Below are 17,160 nucleotides of genomic sequence, written 5' to 3' on the forward strand. Positions count from 1 at the left end.
TAATCCTCTCCTTTGTTTCAACTGACATCTCTCGTGTTGGAGCCATGATTCATGTCAGTCCACTTGGTGCAACAGCTCTCCAAGGTGTGATCACTCCTTTTTAGATGCAGACTAACGAGCAGATCTGATTTGATGCAGGTGTTAGTTTTGGGGATGAAAATTTACAGGGTGATTCCATAATTTATTCCTCAGAATTGAGTGAGTCCATATTTTTTTCCCTCTGCTTGGTTTAAAAAAGTAACCGTTACTGACTGCCACAATTTTTTTTTCTTGATTTCTTATAGTGTTTCTTAAAACCAGAAAGTTGCCATTTGAAATGACTTTAGTTTTGTGTCATGTCTGTGATCTGCTTTTTTTCTACAAAATTAAACAACTGAATGAACATCCTCCGAGGCCAGTGATTCCATAATTATTGCCAGGGGTTGTATTATGAAGCTAAGGCTGAACTTGCTGCAGGCCGACCTGGCGGAAAGGTTTCACGTGTCGCAGTCTGGGGTCAGCAGAATAACATCTCAGTGGCTTGACATCATGGAGGAAAAGCTGAGGCGTTTCATCCCATGGCTTCCCCGAGAGACCATTCTTGCAACAATGCCACAGTGTTTCAAAGATCAATATGCATCAACAACCTGCGTGATCGACTGCTCAGAAACTCCCCTTCAGAAACCACGTAACCTTGAGTCTAGGGATGAGTCATATAGTCATTACTATGGCCAAAACACAATCAAATATTTGGTGGCAATTGCTCCTTGTGGTTTGATAATGTTTATCTCTGCTGCATACGGATGCAGATGCAGTGAAAAATTTATTACTTCAGACTGTGGATTCCTGGATTACCTGTGACCAGGTGATGTGGTCATGGCAGACAGGGGTTTTTTTTAATATCAGATCTACTGCATGAACGAAGAGTGAAGCTTATCATACCTGCATTCACCAAAAAAGGAATGCAACTTTCTGAGGAGGATACCACACACAACAGGCGCATTGCAAATGTGAGAGTCCACATGGAAAGGGTCATCCGGCATCTCAAAAACTTTAGGATTCTTTCACAAACTGTCCCAATTAACTTGGCAAACAAATTTGATCAAATCCTCAGAATCTGTGCAGCTTTGTCCAACCTGCGTGGGGAGGTCATCCATGAAGATGAAAAAGGTGATTTGTGAATAGTGTTACTCTTGTAAATTGATTTTATGTAAAAATTGTGCAACCCTACAAAACATATAGTTCATTTACAGTGCAACAATGCCATTTTGACAAGGCATTTCCAGCATGTTCTATTGTTTTTGCACAAGTACTTAGTCTAGATTCAATCAGATTTCCTCAGCTTTTTGTCCAGTCTTCCTACTTGGTATTAACTGTGGTTAAAAATTAGAAAAACAATATTGCAATTACAAAGGGTTTGTATGTGTATATATGTTATCTGAATGCAAGTACGCCACCCAGTGGACAACTTGTATTTGAAAATAAAATGGCTAATTTTTCTGGCATAATGTTGTGTTTTTAGTTTTAGTGGACATAAAAGTTAACAGCTGGAATAAAGTTATTTCTCACCTGTAAGAGGACTTTCAGATGTTTAGGTTCCTAATGATGTCTGACTACTAGAACATAAGACAGCAGTTGAAATAAGCAGTAATATACGATAAATTTGGCATTAACCATTTAATAAGTTCCAATTTCTTGAAAGACCAAAAAACAAGTGGCCCTAACTTTTACCATGTAATCAAAAAAATCAATGACAACAAAAACTGAATAACTTTGTTTTAGCGTGCTGGTACACAACATTGGGAAATATGCCTATTTGGAATACTCAATTGAGTGTAACAATATGTAACTACAGTTACTCTTTTTTTGAAGGTATTTAGAACACTGACTTTCCTAAAATCAAAAGAATACAGTACAGTCAATACATGTCAACTGGCAGCGGCGTGACTGCAGGACTGTCCCAACCCAGCAAAGCAGGAGCATCCCATCGTCTCCACCACTCCGTTTGATCTCACCAACACCCAGACTAAGTGAGAGGATGTGCAGCAGTAAACTTGGGCTGACACAGGCTTTGAGAACAAAATATCCCTGTTCTTCATGCAACAGAACACGGCCCACTTTACCGCTATGTAAATACTGATAGGCTTCGGTGCTTTTGTAGTTCCTCATAGCCAAACCGTCCACGCCGAGTGACAACCCGAAGTATCAATCAATCAATCAATTTTAGGCCATACAATAATTACGTAAAAACCCCAACGGTCAAAACGACCCCCTGTGAGCAAGCACTTGGCGACAGTGGGAAGGAAAAACTCCCTTTTAACAGGAAGAAACCTCCAGCAGAACCTGGCTCAGGGAGGGGCAGTCTTCTGCTGGGACTGGTTGGGGCTGAGGGAGAGAACCAGGAAAAAGACATGCTGTGGAGGGGAGCAGAGATCAATCACTAATGATTAAATGCAGAGTGGTGCATACAGAGCAAAAAGAGAAAGAAACACTCAGTGCATCATGGGAACCCCCAGCAGTCTATAGCAGCATAACTAAGGGATGGTTCAGGGTCACCTGATCCAACCGTAACTATAAGCTTTAGCAAAAAGGAAAGTTTTAAGCCTAATCTTAAAAGTAGAGAGGGTGTCTGTCTCCCTGATCTGAATTGGGAGCTGGTTCCACAGGAGAGGAGCCTGAAAGCTGAAGGCTCTGCCTCCCATTCTAGTCTTACAAACCCTATAGAGCTCTGACTCTTTGTCAGCCTGGCTACAGTGCTGAAAAGAAACCTGGGGTTGTTCTTATTTTCTTCAATTAGTGATGAGTAGTAAGATGTCCTAGCTTTACGGAGGGCTTTTTTATAGAGCAACAGACTCTTTTTCCAGGCTAAGTGAAGATCTTCTAAATTAGTGACACACCATTTTCTCTCCAACTTATGGGTTATCTGCTTTAAGCTGCGAGTTTGTGAGTTATACCACGGAGTCAGGCACTTCTGATTTAAAGCTCTCTTTTTCAGAGGAGCTACAGCATCCAAAGTTGTCTTCAATGAGGATGTAAAACTATTGACGAGATACTCTATCTCACTTACAGAGTATAGGTAGCTACTCTGCACTGTGTTGGTATATGGCATTAGAGAACATAAAGAAGGAATCATATCCTTAAACCTAGTTACAGCGCTTTCTGAAAGACTTCTAGTGTAATGAAACTTATTCCCCACTGCTGGGTAGTCCATCAGAGTAAATGTAAATGTTATTAAGAAATGATCAGACAGAAGGGAGTTTTCAGGGAATACTGTTAAGTCTTCAATTTCCATACCATAAGTCAGAACAAGATCTAAGATATGATTAAAGTGGTGGGTGAACTCATTTACATTTTGAGCAAGCCAATTGAGTCTAATAATAGATTAAATGCAGTGTTGAGGCTGTCATTCTCAGCATCTGTGTGGATGTTAAAATCACCCACTATAATTATCTTAAGCACTAAGTCAGACAAAAGGTCTGAAAATTCACAGAGAAACTCACAGTAACGACCAGGTGGACGATAGATAATAACAAATAAAACTGGTTTTTGGGACTTCCAATTTGGATGGACAAGACTAAGAGTCAAGCTTTCAGATGAATTAAAGCTCTGTCTGGGTTTTTGATTAATTAATAAGCTGGAATGGAAGATTGCTGCTAATCCTCCGCCTCGGCCCGTGCTACGAGCATTCTGGCAGTTAGTGTGACTCGGGGGTGTTGACTCATTTAAACTAACATATTCATCCTGCTGTAACCAGGTTTCTGTAAGGCAGAATAAATCAATATGTTGATCAATTATTATATAATTTAGTAACAGGGACTTAGAAGAGAGAGACCTAATGTTTAATAGACCACATTTAACTGTTTTAGTCTGTGGTGCAGTTGAAGGTGCTATATTATTTTTTCTTTTTGAATTTTTATGCTTAAATAGATTTTTGCTGGTTATTGGTGGTCTGGGAGCAGGCACCGTCTCTACGGGGATGGGGTAATGAGGGGATGGCAGGGGGAGAGAAGCTGCAGAGAGGTGTGTAAGACTACAACTCTGCTTCCTGGTCCCAACCCTGGATAGTCACGGTTTGGAGGATTTAATAAAATTGGCCAGATTTCTAGAAATGAGAGCTGCTCCATCCAAAGTGGGATGGGTGCCGTCTCTCCTAACAAGACCAGGTTTTCCCCAGAAGCTTTGCCAATTATCTATGAAGCCCACCTCATTTTTTGGACACCACTCAGACAGCCAGCAATTCAAGGAGAACATGCGGCTAAACATGTCACTCCCGGTCCGATTGGGGAGGGGCCCAGAGAAAACTACAGAGTCCGACATTGTTTTTGCAAAGTTACACACCGATTCAATGTTAATTTTAGTGACCTCCGATTGGCGTAACCGGGTGTCATTACTGCCGACGTGAATTACAATCTTACCAAATTTACGCTTAGCCTTAGCAAGCAGTTTCAAATTTCCTTCAATGTCGCCTGCTCTGGCCCCCGGAAGACAATTGACTATGGTTGCTGGTGTCGCTAACTTCACATTTGTCAAAACAGAGTCGCCAATAACCAGAGTTTGATCCTCGGCGGGTGTGTCGTCAAGTGGGGAAAAACGGTTAGAAATGTGAATGGGTTGGTGGTGTACACAGGGCTTCTGTTTAGGGCTACGCTTCCTCCTCACAGTCACCCAGTCGGCCTGCTTTCCCGGCTGCTCGGGATCTGCCAGAGGGAAACTAACGGTGGCTAAGCTACCTTGGTCCGCACCAACTACAGGGGCCTGGCTAGCTGTAGAATTTTCCACGGTGCGGAGCCGAGTCTCCAATTCGCCCAGCCTGTCCTCCAAAGCTACGAATAAGCTACACTTATTACAAGTACCATGACTGCTAAAGGAGGCTGAGGAATAACTAAACATTTCACACCCAGAGCAGAAAAGTGCAGGAGAGACAGGAGAAGCCGCCATGCTAAACCAGCTAAGAGCTAGTAGCTGCGCTAAGCTAGCGGATTCCTAAAAACACACAATGTGAATAATGTGTAAATAATTTAGAGGTGATTCAGCAGAGGGAGTGCTTTAGTTAAGGCACGTGAAGATTTCACTGGGAAACAAATCGTTATCTAGGTAACTAGATCAATCTAACTGCACAGATTAAACAGCTAACAGATACAGAAAAACATAGCTGTGCTCCGGAACAGGAAGTGATACAATACCGCAGTGAGAGCCAACCACCAGTAGAGGCAAGGTAGTAAAAATAGTTAAAAATATCGGCATACATAATCGAGGGCCACTTCTTCATGTCATCTTCCCACTCTGTTATGAGCCGTGGGTGAGCCAGAATCATTCCTTTTGAGCTTTTCAAAAAGGCTTTTGTCTCTAACCATGTAATGACTTCCATCTTTTTCCAATATAAACACCGCTCACCAGAGGTCCTAATCCAAAACGGAAATGGTTCTGTTGTAAAAGTGGGCGGGGCTGAATAAGGTGAATAGAGGAGGATTTTCTTAAAAAAAAAAAAAAGAAAGTTCAGCTACAATTTGCTAGATGGCCAGAGACTCCTTTCCCCGATGCCAGCACCACACACCTCAAAATGCTCACAAGCATGCACCTGGCAGGGAAACAGCCAGGATGTGAGACACATGCCGCAGACGGTGAGACACATGAGATGCTGAGGCGTCGCTGAGGCGCACCTGAGAGCGGTATTAACGACATGCTTTAAGATGTGAGGGACAGTCGATTCTGTTCGGTAAAGAGGGACTCATGCGGTGGGAGGAGGACATATCTGGAGTGGCTGGAAGCACCAGTCCACCCGGAGGGGGAGTGGCATGGCTGAGATAAGAGGAGGACAGATGTGGCTGATGTTCATCAGTTAACCAGGTAGCCTGTTTCCATGAGCTGGCTGTGTCTGTCTCTAAGGTTCTATACAGTGATTGTCTTTTTCTGCCCAGGTTATCTGCACTGGCTGGGCTTCCAGTGACATTTCACTGCATCCCATGGCCTCACTGTGAATTTCAATGCGCTCAAAGTGGACACTCCACAGTCTCAGCGTGTCGGGCCAGTGACTGGCCCATTTTTTTCCCCCTTCTTTCCCTGTCGTGCCTGCAGGGTGTAAGTACTGTACCGACTGGGTGAATGTTTGTGTATGTGTGGGCCTGTATGAGTTTGTGATAATGTTGTGTTCTGCTGGGGATATTCAAACAAATTGTTGGTTTAAATGTGCACTGAGTTTTAATGTTTGGTAACACAGAAAGAAATGTGGGAAAAATTACTTTGATTTTATTATTGTGATAAGTTGTGTTTTAACAAAAAGAGGGATTATTTGTGGGTTTGGGGAAATGTTATTGTTATGCTTTGAGGGAATTTAATAAAACTAGCTTATGCATTGGCGAAATGATAACTCCTCTATGGGTCATTGATCACTTACCAAGACTGCATTCCAAACCACATGTTGGTGAGGGCTCTGATACCCATGAATGGTAATTGGACCCAAAGCACCCTTCCATTCTAGTTTCTGAGTTTACAGAGTGGTGGTACGGGTGTTACAAATTATATATGTGCTGTTTTCTGATTAATACACCTTCCCACATAACTTGTGCAGAGACCCCATTGGGAAGATGTCAGAATGAAATATAGGCATATTTCACATGAACATTTTTTTGTACATCTCCTAGACAGGTTAGCCAACCCTCACACAGGTCTGCTGTCAATACTGTTAGTCAGTATTGACATTAAAGTTGTCAATACTGTTAGTTACAGTGACAATGTTTTGACTTGGTTTGACAAAATGATTGATAACTTTATAAAATTCTACATGTGTATTTTTTTTATAGTTGGAAGTGAAACATTTCCTGCACCCAGTTTCTAGTCCAGGGGTGGCCAAGTTCGGTCCTCGAGAGCCACCTTCCTGACACTCTTAGTTGTCTCCCTGCTCCAACACACCTGAATCCAATGAAAGGCTCATTAAAAGTCTGCTAATGAGTCTTTCAGTGGATTCAGGTGTGTTGGAGCAGGGAGACAACTAAGAGTGTCAGGAAGGTGGCTCTCAAGGACCGAACTTGGCCACCCCTGTTCTAGTCGATGCTGCATGAACATTGGGAATTTGGATGTGATTGATGCCACAATCACTGGTTGATGCAGCAGGCTTTCTTTGATTATGGAGTTGTGACAGAGGAGGAAAAAGTTTGGCATTTCCTCCCAGGACTTGATCCTGTTTTGAATATCTCTAGAATCCATTTCTCCCTCTTGAAAGTTCAGCCACATTTTAGCTTCTCTAAAAAAAAAATCATTCACCTCATGGCATCTCACCATCTTTTAGAAAATTAGCTAGAGACATTTGTCACGAAATGCCCTGCTCGCAGTACTATTTTCCATGTAAAGTGCAGTAATATGTACGTGTGTAGGGATCATGTCCTTAGGGTGAACTAATTTCTGTCTCAATGTGTTAACCAGTTTAAAGTAAACTGGGATTTTGTGCTGTCTGAAGATCCTCTGTAGTTTTTCCCCTACTCCTGCTAAATAAGGGAGAGACACTCCTCTTCTTCTTGTCTCCGTCTCCTGTCTATCTGGTCTCTTTGTTCTCTGGGACTTCTGCACTTTGTCTAGGGACCATTGTGGGTACCCACATACTGTGAGGGCTTTCCGGACACGTTGTTCTTTAGCCCTTCCCTCTGCAGTTGTGGGCACCTGTAGGGCTCTGTGTTGAAGCATCCTGATCACCCCGAGCTTGTGTTCAAGGGGGTGGTTTGAGCCGAAGAGCAGATATTGGTCAGTGTGAGTTGGTTTTCTGTAAACTCCTGTCTGGAGCTGCCTGTTCTCTCCATTCGTAACATCACAGTCCAGGAAGGCTAAATGGTTGTTTCTGGCATCCTCACGTGTGAACTTGATATTGGTGTCCACCGAGTTGATGTGTTCTGTAAAGTCCTCAACTTGCTGTTGCTTGATTTTGACCCATGTGTCATCAACATATCTGAACCAGTGACTGGGAGAGATGCCCGTGAAAGACGTCAAGGCTGTCTTCTCCACTCGCTCCATGTACAGATTGGCCACAATGGGGGATACCGGAGACCCCATCGCACAACCATGAATCTGTCTGTAGTAATTCCCCCTAAACAGGAAATACGTGGTGTTGAGACAGATCTCCAAGAGTTGGCAAATGTGGTCTGGTGTGAGTTTGGTCCTTTCAAGTAGAGACACATCCTCCAGCAGTCTCTGCCTCACAGCTGAGACGGCCTCAGCAGTGGGGATGCAGGTGAACAACGATGTCACATCAAATGACACCATAGTTTCATCTGCCTCCAGCTGTAGGTCCTTGATCTTGTTCACAAAATCTTGTGTGTTCTCCACATGGTGGTCTGAGTTACCCACTAGAGGAGCCAAAATCCACTTGAGGTACTTGGCCAACGTGTACGTGATGGAATCTGTGCTACATACAATAGGCCTGAGTGGCACGTCCTGTTTGTGGATTTTGGGCAGTCCATAGATGCACGGAGTGGCATCCCCAGGGTACAGTCTGTAGTATGTCTGCCTGTCAATGAGTCCCTCTTTCTCCAGGTTTTGGAGGTAGCTAATGATTTTCTTCTTATAGCCGCTCGTGGGGTCTCTCTTCAGACGTTCGTATGTGTTGGAGTCACTGAGCAAGTTGTTGATCTTGGCCTCGTAGTCCGATGTGTTCAGGACCACCGTGCATCTGCCTTTATCCGCTGGCAGGATAAGGATGCTTTGGTCCTTTTGCAAACAGTTACAAACAGAGAAATGTAGTGTATTCTATCAGATGTCAGGAAAACTGTAACGAACACTACATAGGTGAAACGAAGCAACCTTTACACAAAAGGCTATACCAGCACCGCAGAGAGGGCGCCAGTGGACCTCAGTCTGCAGTTCACCTCCACCTCAAAGACACTAACCACACGTTTGAGGACAAGGAAGTTAAAATATTAGCCAGAGAGAAGAAATGGTTTGAGAGAGGGGTCAAGGAGGCATTCTTTGTGAAACGTTTGAAACCCAGCCTTAACCAGGGAGGGGGTCTGAGACACACTTTATCCCCTGTTTACAATGGGGTACTCAGGTCAAAGGAGTTTCAGTCTTTTGTTCATGGTAATGAGTCATTCACGTCATCAAGGGAGCCATCAGAAAGGCATCCATCCCATCATTAGAGGGACAGCTGTCCTGCCATTAGGTGTGCTAACTACAGCACAATAGTTGCTAATTAGAGCTATTGTTTAGTCACTAGCCTATAGCAGTCTGCCTCTCAGTAGGAGGGGTCTGGTTAGGTTTAAAACTCCAGCTTTTGTTGGCTTCTGTTTTATTCTTCTCTACAAGAGTCAGACAGAAGTCAGACTTCCAGAGCAAGAATTTTAGCTGAGGAAGCTTCTGCGATTTGAAGCGAAACGTCCTTGCGTCAAGCAACCCAGTCCAGTCGAAGATTCAAGCTTCTCTACTATGGATACCACCTGGACAACTGAAAGCCACAGAAACATTGTGACTAGTCTGGTGTGTAATCACACACAGCTATTACTTATCAGAGTCTGTTCATGTCCGCGCTGCGTAGTGTTCATTCCTCTTTATGGAGTTCTGTGAACATCAGTGTTTAATCAGAAGTGCGGGTTGGAGCACTACTGCACTGTCTAGGTACAGTGTGCAGTCATTTTGTTATTCCACGGGGTGAACTGTTCAGTTACAGTATGATCTAATCTGCTGACAGGCAGGAGTGATCAACACGCAGCCACTAAGTTCTGAGTTTATGTAACTGTGGTTCTCTGAATGCAGTTTCCCAAAGAACGTGAGCTGCTGAATTGCTGCCTGGAACTTGGAGCTGTCATCTGTCAGTCTGCCACATGTGCCCACCTTCAGGGTGTGTTATGTCAAACTAAGATCCTGAATGAACAAAGACTGTGATATGAACTGGACTCCTGAATGAACTACACTTTTGATCCAACTCCCATCTGGAATGAACTGAGACTTATTTCTGAACTAACCACATGAATGAACTGAACCTCTGAACGACTTAGTTTGGATTTATTTTCATTTCCAGATGTGTGCCCAAATGCACTCCATAATCTCACCTGCCCTCTCACTTCCCCCACAGTCCCAGCAGCGCCACAGGCTCACTTCCCTGGTTCCTGTCCCGGTCCTGTCTGTCTCGTCCATCCAGTCCTCATGGTTCATCCTCCTTTGTTCTTCCACTGCGCAGTCCCTTGTTTGGTTCAATAAACTTTTGGTTACTCCTCTTGTGTCTGCCTTACTGCTCCTGCTCTTGGGTCTAACACGCAACCCGGTCCCAGACCGAAACAAACTGTGTGTAATGTTCTGCAACAAGTATGATGAATAATTGCAAGCAAAGTGCAAAACAGAAAATGTGTTTATGTATTGATACATTGTGTTTTAGCTATTGTTGCAACAGGTTTTGGATTTGAAGTTTTAGTCTAAGAATTCACTTTTTTGGGTGTAAGCAGTTGGCAAAAACTGTAAAATTATGCCTCACATTCACACAAACACACACCGATGTGATGGTGTTGACATGCAAGGTGCTCACTACACCCTGGGAGCAACTTGGGGATTAAGGACCTTGCCCAAGGGCCCTTAGTGATTTTCTGGTCAGGCTGGGGTTTGACCTGAGGATCCTCTGGTCTCAAGCCCACTAGACCACAAAGAGAGATATGTGGACAAAGAAGAGCAAGACCAAGAAATGAAATTCGAGCAACTTTGATGGACCGTGTGATCAACGACGGCCTCACACTGATGGAAGCTGGACAAAGGGTCCACCCAAACCTCAGCCACCACACCATGGGTAGTACTGTCAAGTGCAATATCATTCTGATGTTACTGTACCATGTATGTAATCTAAAGTCTTGTAAACACTTGTTTTGATTTGTGTTTTCAGTTTGAACTGTACTGTACTTGTGTTGCTGTTGATTTGAAAGTGTTTCAAAATGGTGCATGTGTGTATCATTTTGTTGCTAGAATGACATTTTTAGAAGAGATTGTTAGGTTTTGATAGTTGGGCTTCATTTTGACAGAGCTGTGAGGTGTTTTACAAAGTACAAATACTTTTTTACCCCACTGTATATTTGTGGGTGTAGTAGTTTCCATGTTCGTCCCATGTTTCCCTGTCACTTCCAAGGAGACAGTTTAAGTGAATTGGAGAATTTGAATTGACTGCATGTGTAAGTGACAGTGTGTATGTGTTTACCTGTGGTGCTGCAGTCTACCCAAGGTGTACCATGTCTCTCACCCAGTGACTACTGGGATAGATTCCAGCTCCTCCGTGACTCTTAAATGGAATAAGAGGTTATAGAAAATGAATGAAAGAATACATTTATTTATGTTTAATATGTAAATTGAAAGAAATATTCACTTTGATGGCACAAGACATGACATAAGAATAATTAATTACAATAAATAAAAGCTTCAGCTGATCTTGTCATGGGTCATGCTTGTTTCTCCTCCATTATTGTTTCTTTGTTGTTTAGTTTTTGCAGAAGTCTGTGCAGTCCTTTCTGGGTGGTGATTTCTGGTTTTCCACTTTCCCTCACATCATCCTCCTGGTTCTGCTGTCCTCTCATTACTTATGCATCATCCCTGATTTGTGTTTATTTTTCTGCATCTCCTTTGTCCTCTCTCTTTCCCTCCAGCATGGTCTCCAGTTACAGTTTTCATGGATTTGATTTTATTTTAACCCCCCAATTCCCCACAGGGCACTTGATGCAGTGTGCTGGTGTCTTTGTATTTTACTTTTGTTTCCATGTGCTTTGTTGCTTTTTTTTATTTCTTGCACTTAATGCCTCTTCCCGTTGCACTTTTGGTGTTTCTTTTCATGTCTCCTCAGTGATCATAGATTAGTATTAGTTAAAAGCCCTCCTTTTCACATGATCTCTGTCAGATCAGTGGTGTTTCATCCTGCATTCTTGCTATGTTTCAAGTGTTCCTAGTGTTGTCATTACTCAGTGTTTTCCATGGTTAAGATTCCACAGTGTTTCCACCTGTATTTCAGCTCTGTGTTTTTCTTGAGTTTTTTCATCTCCAGTCTGTTATGATTCATGTCTGTGTTTGTCTCTGTTCTCTGTCTTCCTCTTGTGACTATTCCTGGCTTTCATTTCTCTGTATTGTCACTGTTCTATCCACCTCATGAACTTCCTGATTCATTTTGGTGGTCACAGTTTCCAAGTGTACTTTGTAAGGGCCCCTTCACACATAGTGCAAAGTTTGGATGGAGTGCGCACTTAGTGCACATGACGCACACTGAAAAAAGAGAATGTTTGAACCAACTTAAAAAAGTGTTACAATTTGTAAAAGCCTGAATGAATTAAGTTGTTTGAACTTAAGTTTGAAAGTTAAATCAACTCTAACTTACAAACTTAAGTTCAAACAACTTAATTCATTCAGGTTTTTACAAATTGTAACACTTTTTAAGTTTGTTCAAACATTCTCTTTTTTCAGGGCAGGAATCGTGTGCAAACCATGTGACTCGTCCCTGCCTTAAACGCATCATTCACCTGTTGCTACAACACTTTGTGCACACCAGCAGGTGAATGACAGAGTGTGTGCTGTATGAACCCATCGCACCCTCTCGCGGCAGGTGTCAGCCATATTACAGGTGACATGCACCAATATCTAACACTGCTCGCATGGCACTTAGAAAATGTGTGGCCAGTCTCACTGTTGACACGACAAGAGACTGCAGACTGTCTACTGTCATACTCGCTGTGAAATTCATCTAAGTTCCCCACGACTGTGGACTGTGCCGTCAACTTCCCCCCCACAACGTGTGTGTGTGTGTTGCACGCCCCCCCCAACATGTACATGCGTGTGGTTCATGTGCACCCGCAGGTGAGGTGCATCACATCTGATCAGAGAGTCACACTTTGGTCTGTAGTCTGAACAGACAGGGATGTGGCAGTTGTTGACATGGCTGGTCCTGGACATCAGAGCTGCAGAACATGCACCGTGCTTTGATGGACATGTGCATGCTTGCTGTACTCACATCGAAAACATTAAAACATATATCACGGGCTGGAGAGCGCGCACACTAGTAGATCCAGCTGGACACGAGCGTCAGTTTATGTGGACATGCAGCAGGCGATTTGAACATCACGTCGGTCTGACAGGACAGTGAGCTGCATGTTACAGTACCATATGACAGGCCAACAGTACGACACATACGCCACTTTCAGTCACATATCAGCAGAAATACACTGCAGCAAATGCTGTTTGGTCAGTTATAACAGTGCTTTTTTTTTTCTTTTTTTGAGAAAATACAATTGTCTGCTTGTTGATTAGAGCCATTTCACGCTCTTGTTAGAAGACAGTGACTGTGGTGCAGTGTTTCAGGTTTTCAGGTGGTGTGGGTTCAAATCTTGTGGGTGGTGTTTTTTTTAACCAGGGTTGTTTAACCGTGGGGTTCTGTATTGCCTCTCCCTTTATGTATATTTATATCAACCCAGTGATATTCACTAATTACAGCCCTGGCAAAAATTATGGAATCACCGGCCTCGGAGGATGTTCATTCAGTTGTTTAATTTTGTAGAAAAAAAAGCAGATCACAGACATGACATAAAACTAAAGTAATTTCAAATGGCAACTTTCTGGCTTTAAGAAACACTATAAGAAATCAAGAAAAAAAATTGTGGCAGTAACGGTTACTTTTTAGACCAAGCACAGGGGAAAAAAATATGGACTCACTCAATTCTGAGGAATAAATTATGGAATCACCCTGTAAATTTTCATCCCCAAAACTAACACCTGCATCAAATCAGATCTGCTCGTTAGTCTGCATCTAAAAAGGAGTGATCACACCTTGGAGCGCTGTTGCACCAAGTGGACTGACATGAATCATGGCTCCAACACGAGAGATGTCAATTGAAACAAAGGAGAGGATTATCAAACTCTTAAAAGAGGGTAAATCATCATGCAATGTTGCAAAAGATGTTGGTTGTTCACAGTCAGCTGTGTCTAAACTCTGGACCAAATACAAACAACATGGGAAGGTTGTTAAAGGCAAACATACTGGTAGACCAAGGAAGACATCAAAGCGTCAAGACAGAAAACTTAAAGCAATATGTCTCAAAAATCGAAAATGCACAACAAAACAAATGAGGAACGAATGGGAGGAAACTGGAGTCAACGTCTGTGACCGAACTGTAAGAAACCGCCTAAAGGAAATGGGATTTACATACAGAAAAGCTAAACGAAAGCCGTCATTAACACCTAAACAGAAAAAACAAGGTTACAATGGGGTCATATTCAGTGATTAATCTTGAATCTGCATTGGGCAAGGTGATGATGCTGGAACTTTTGTTTGGTGCTGTTCCAATGAGATTTATAAAGATGACTGCCTGAAGAGAACATGTAAATTTCCACAGTCATTGATGATATGGGGCTGCATGTCAGGTAAAGGCACTGGGGAGATGGCTGTCATTACATCATCAATAAATGCACACGTTTACATTGATATTTTGGACATTTTTCTTATCCTATCAACTGAAAGGATGTTTGGGGATGATGAAATCATTTTTCAAGATGATAATGCATCTTGCCATAGAGCAAAAACTGTGAAAACATTCCTTGCAAAAAGACACATAGGGTCAATGTAATGGCCTGCAAATAGTCCGGATCTTAATCCAATTGAAAATCTTTGGTGGAACTTGGTCAGAAAATGGTCCATGACAAGGCTCCAACCTGCAAAGCTGATCTGGCAACAGCAATCAGAGAAAGTTTGAGCAGGATTGATGAAGAGTACTGTTTGTCACTCATTAAGTCCATGCCTCAGAGACTGCAAGCTGTTATAAAAGCCAGAGGTGGTGCAACAAAATACTAGTGATGTGTTGGAGCGTTCTTTTGTTTTTCATGATTCCATAATTTTTTCCTCAGAATTGAGTCCATATTTTTTTCCCTCTGCTTGGTCTAAAAAAGTAACCGTTACTGACTGCCACAATTTTTTTTCCTGATTTCTTATAGTGTTTCTTAAAGCCAGAAAGTTGCCATTTGAAATGACTTTAGTTTTGTGTCATGTCTGTGATCTGCTTTTTTTCTACAAAATTAAACAACTGAATGAACATCCTCCAAGGCCGGTGATTCCATAATTATTGCCAGGGGTTGTATACAGCTGGTTTTTATTTCATTTTCCTCCAAATCAGCACCACGTTGTGGTGCAGCTCATCCCGTGGAACACAATGCGAGCAGCTGCAGCAGCGTGAGCTGCTGTTCCTGCTTGACAGACACCGCTGCTTGTTTCATGGTGTGCAAATTCGAAATGTTTCTTGCTGTTTCTCTGTATTTGTCCAAACGTTGTCCAAGCTTTGTACTATGTGTGAAGGGGCCTTTAGCTTTCTTCCTGTGTCTCTGCTCAACTGTTTTTCTTTGTGATTTCCCTCAGCAGACGTCAATTTCTAGTTACCTTGCCAGTGTATTTAAACTCTTGTGTTCTCCTAAACTTTATGCTCTTTGCCCTCTCCTTGCATCAAATTTCTAGTGTTCCCTTGTATTGCTTTCTTGTAACTGAACCTGTTTTTTTCTTTGTGTGTTTTGAGATTGTGGAGTGCTTACTGGACACTGTTGCCAACTACCACTGATTGTTTTTTGTGTGTGTGTGTGTTTTGACTTTAAGTTCTGTTTCTTTGGATCATCCACCTGACACTCTCCTCAAGGACACCAACCTCTGCAACAACCCTGGTTCTGACAGTAAAGCATGTTTCTTATGCCAATCCATCTTATCTCTGAATTGGGATCTTCAACCATCCTCCTCTTGTGAGAGTACATTCATTCCAAAAATACACCATGCAAAGCACTTCAAAGATGGATTTGGACTCTTGGTTCCTGTTACAGTATGATGAACTGTTATAGCAGTTAGAGGACAGGGATTCAGCACTGGGCTCTTCCCTTTTCGCTCACCACTACAGAGAGAATCCTGGTTAGTTTCTTTTCCTCAGCTTAGTAATATGCTTAAATTCAGTGAGTCGTCTCGTCTGATCTTAGATCGTAACCGAAAGGTTTACGTTTTTGCATGTGGCCCCGAGGGGGCTCGTGGCACTCTAAGGAATTGCAGTGCGGCAGGGTGGATTAGATGGAAATCCAATCCAATGGCTCAGTTTTTGAGTGTATCGCGCAAACAAATGGCTCATTGGATGAACTCAATTGAATTATAGGCAGGATTTTCATCTAATAAATACATGTAGTCCCAACTAAATTAAACTGCATTATCTTGCATGAATGTGCTTTATTTGAGTTGAGGCTACATATACTTATTTGCTGGAAATCCTCCTCATAATTGCATTGAGTTCATCTAATGCATAACTTTCTGTTAGTGTATGTCCAATGGTTTCCCACTGTCTGTCCTTTGATTTGTCTGCCCTGTATCACCCTTACTGTCCTTCCCCTGATCACCTGTCCTCCTGCTGTTGGTCACAAGGTCATCTGCCCAAGGGTCCAGTTGCCAGCTGCGCACCCAGCCCCCAGGTGTTGTATTTGCACCACCCCCTTGCCCCGTCTCTGATCCATGTTGTGTACATCTACACCAGTCATCCACATAGCAGTCATTTGAAACATTCAAATATATATATATATATATATATATATATATATATATATATATATATATATATATATATATATATATATATATATATATATATATATATATACTCAACAAAAATATAAACGCAACACTTTTGGTTTTGCTCCCATTTTGTATGAGATGAACTCAAAGATCTAAAACTTTTTCCACATACACAATATCACCATTTCCCTCAAATATTGTTCACAAACCAGTCGAAATCTGTGATAGTGAGCACTTCTCCTTTGCTGAAATAATCCATCACACCTCACAGGTGTGCCATAGCAAGATGCTGATTAGACACCATAATTAGTGCACAGGTGTGCCTTAGACTGTCCACAATAAAAGGCCACTCTGAAAGGTGCAGTTTTGTTTTATTGGGGGGGGGGGATACCAGTCAGTATCTGGTGTGACCACCATTTGCCTTATGCAGTGCAACACATCTCCTTCGCATCATCCGTGAAGAGAACACCTCTCCAACGTGCCAAACGCCAGCGAATGTGAGCATTTGCCCACTCAAGTCGGTTACGATGATGAACTGGAGTCAGGTCGAGACCCCGATGAGGACGACGAGCATGCAGATGAGCTTCCCTGAGACGGTTTCTGACAGTTTGTGCAGAAATTCTTTGGTTTTGCAAACCGACTGTTCCAGCAGCTGTCCGAGT

At 42.6% G+C, this 17,160-nt stretch overlaps 1 pseudogene; it reads left to right on the forward strand.

Moving 5' to 3' along the window:
- The first annotated feature begins 429 nt into the window (after nucleotides 1–429).
- LOC117510086 lies at nucleotides 430–1,160 on the forward strand (annotated as a pseudogene).
- The last annotated feature ends 16,000 nt before the right edge of the window (nucleotides 1,161–17,160 follow it).

This window comes from Thalassophryne amazonica, chromosome 1, assembly GCF_902500255.1.
Source record: "Thalassophryne amazonica chromosome 1, fThaAma1.1, whole genome shotgun sequence".
Taxonomy (NCBI): Eukaryota; Metazoa; Chordata; class Actinopteri; order Batrachoidiformes; family Batrachoididae; genus Thalassophryne; species Thalassophryne amazonica.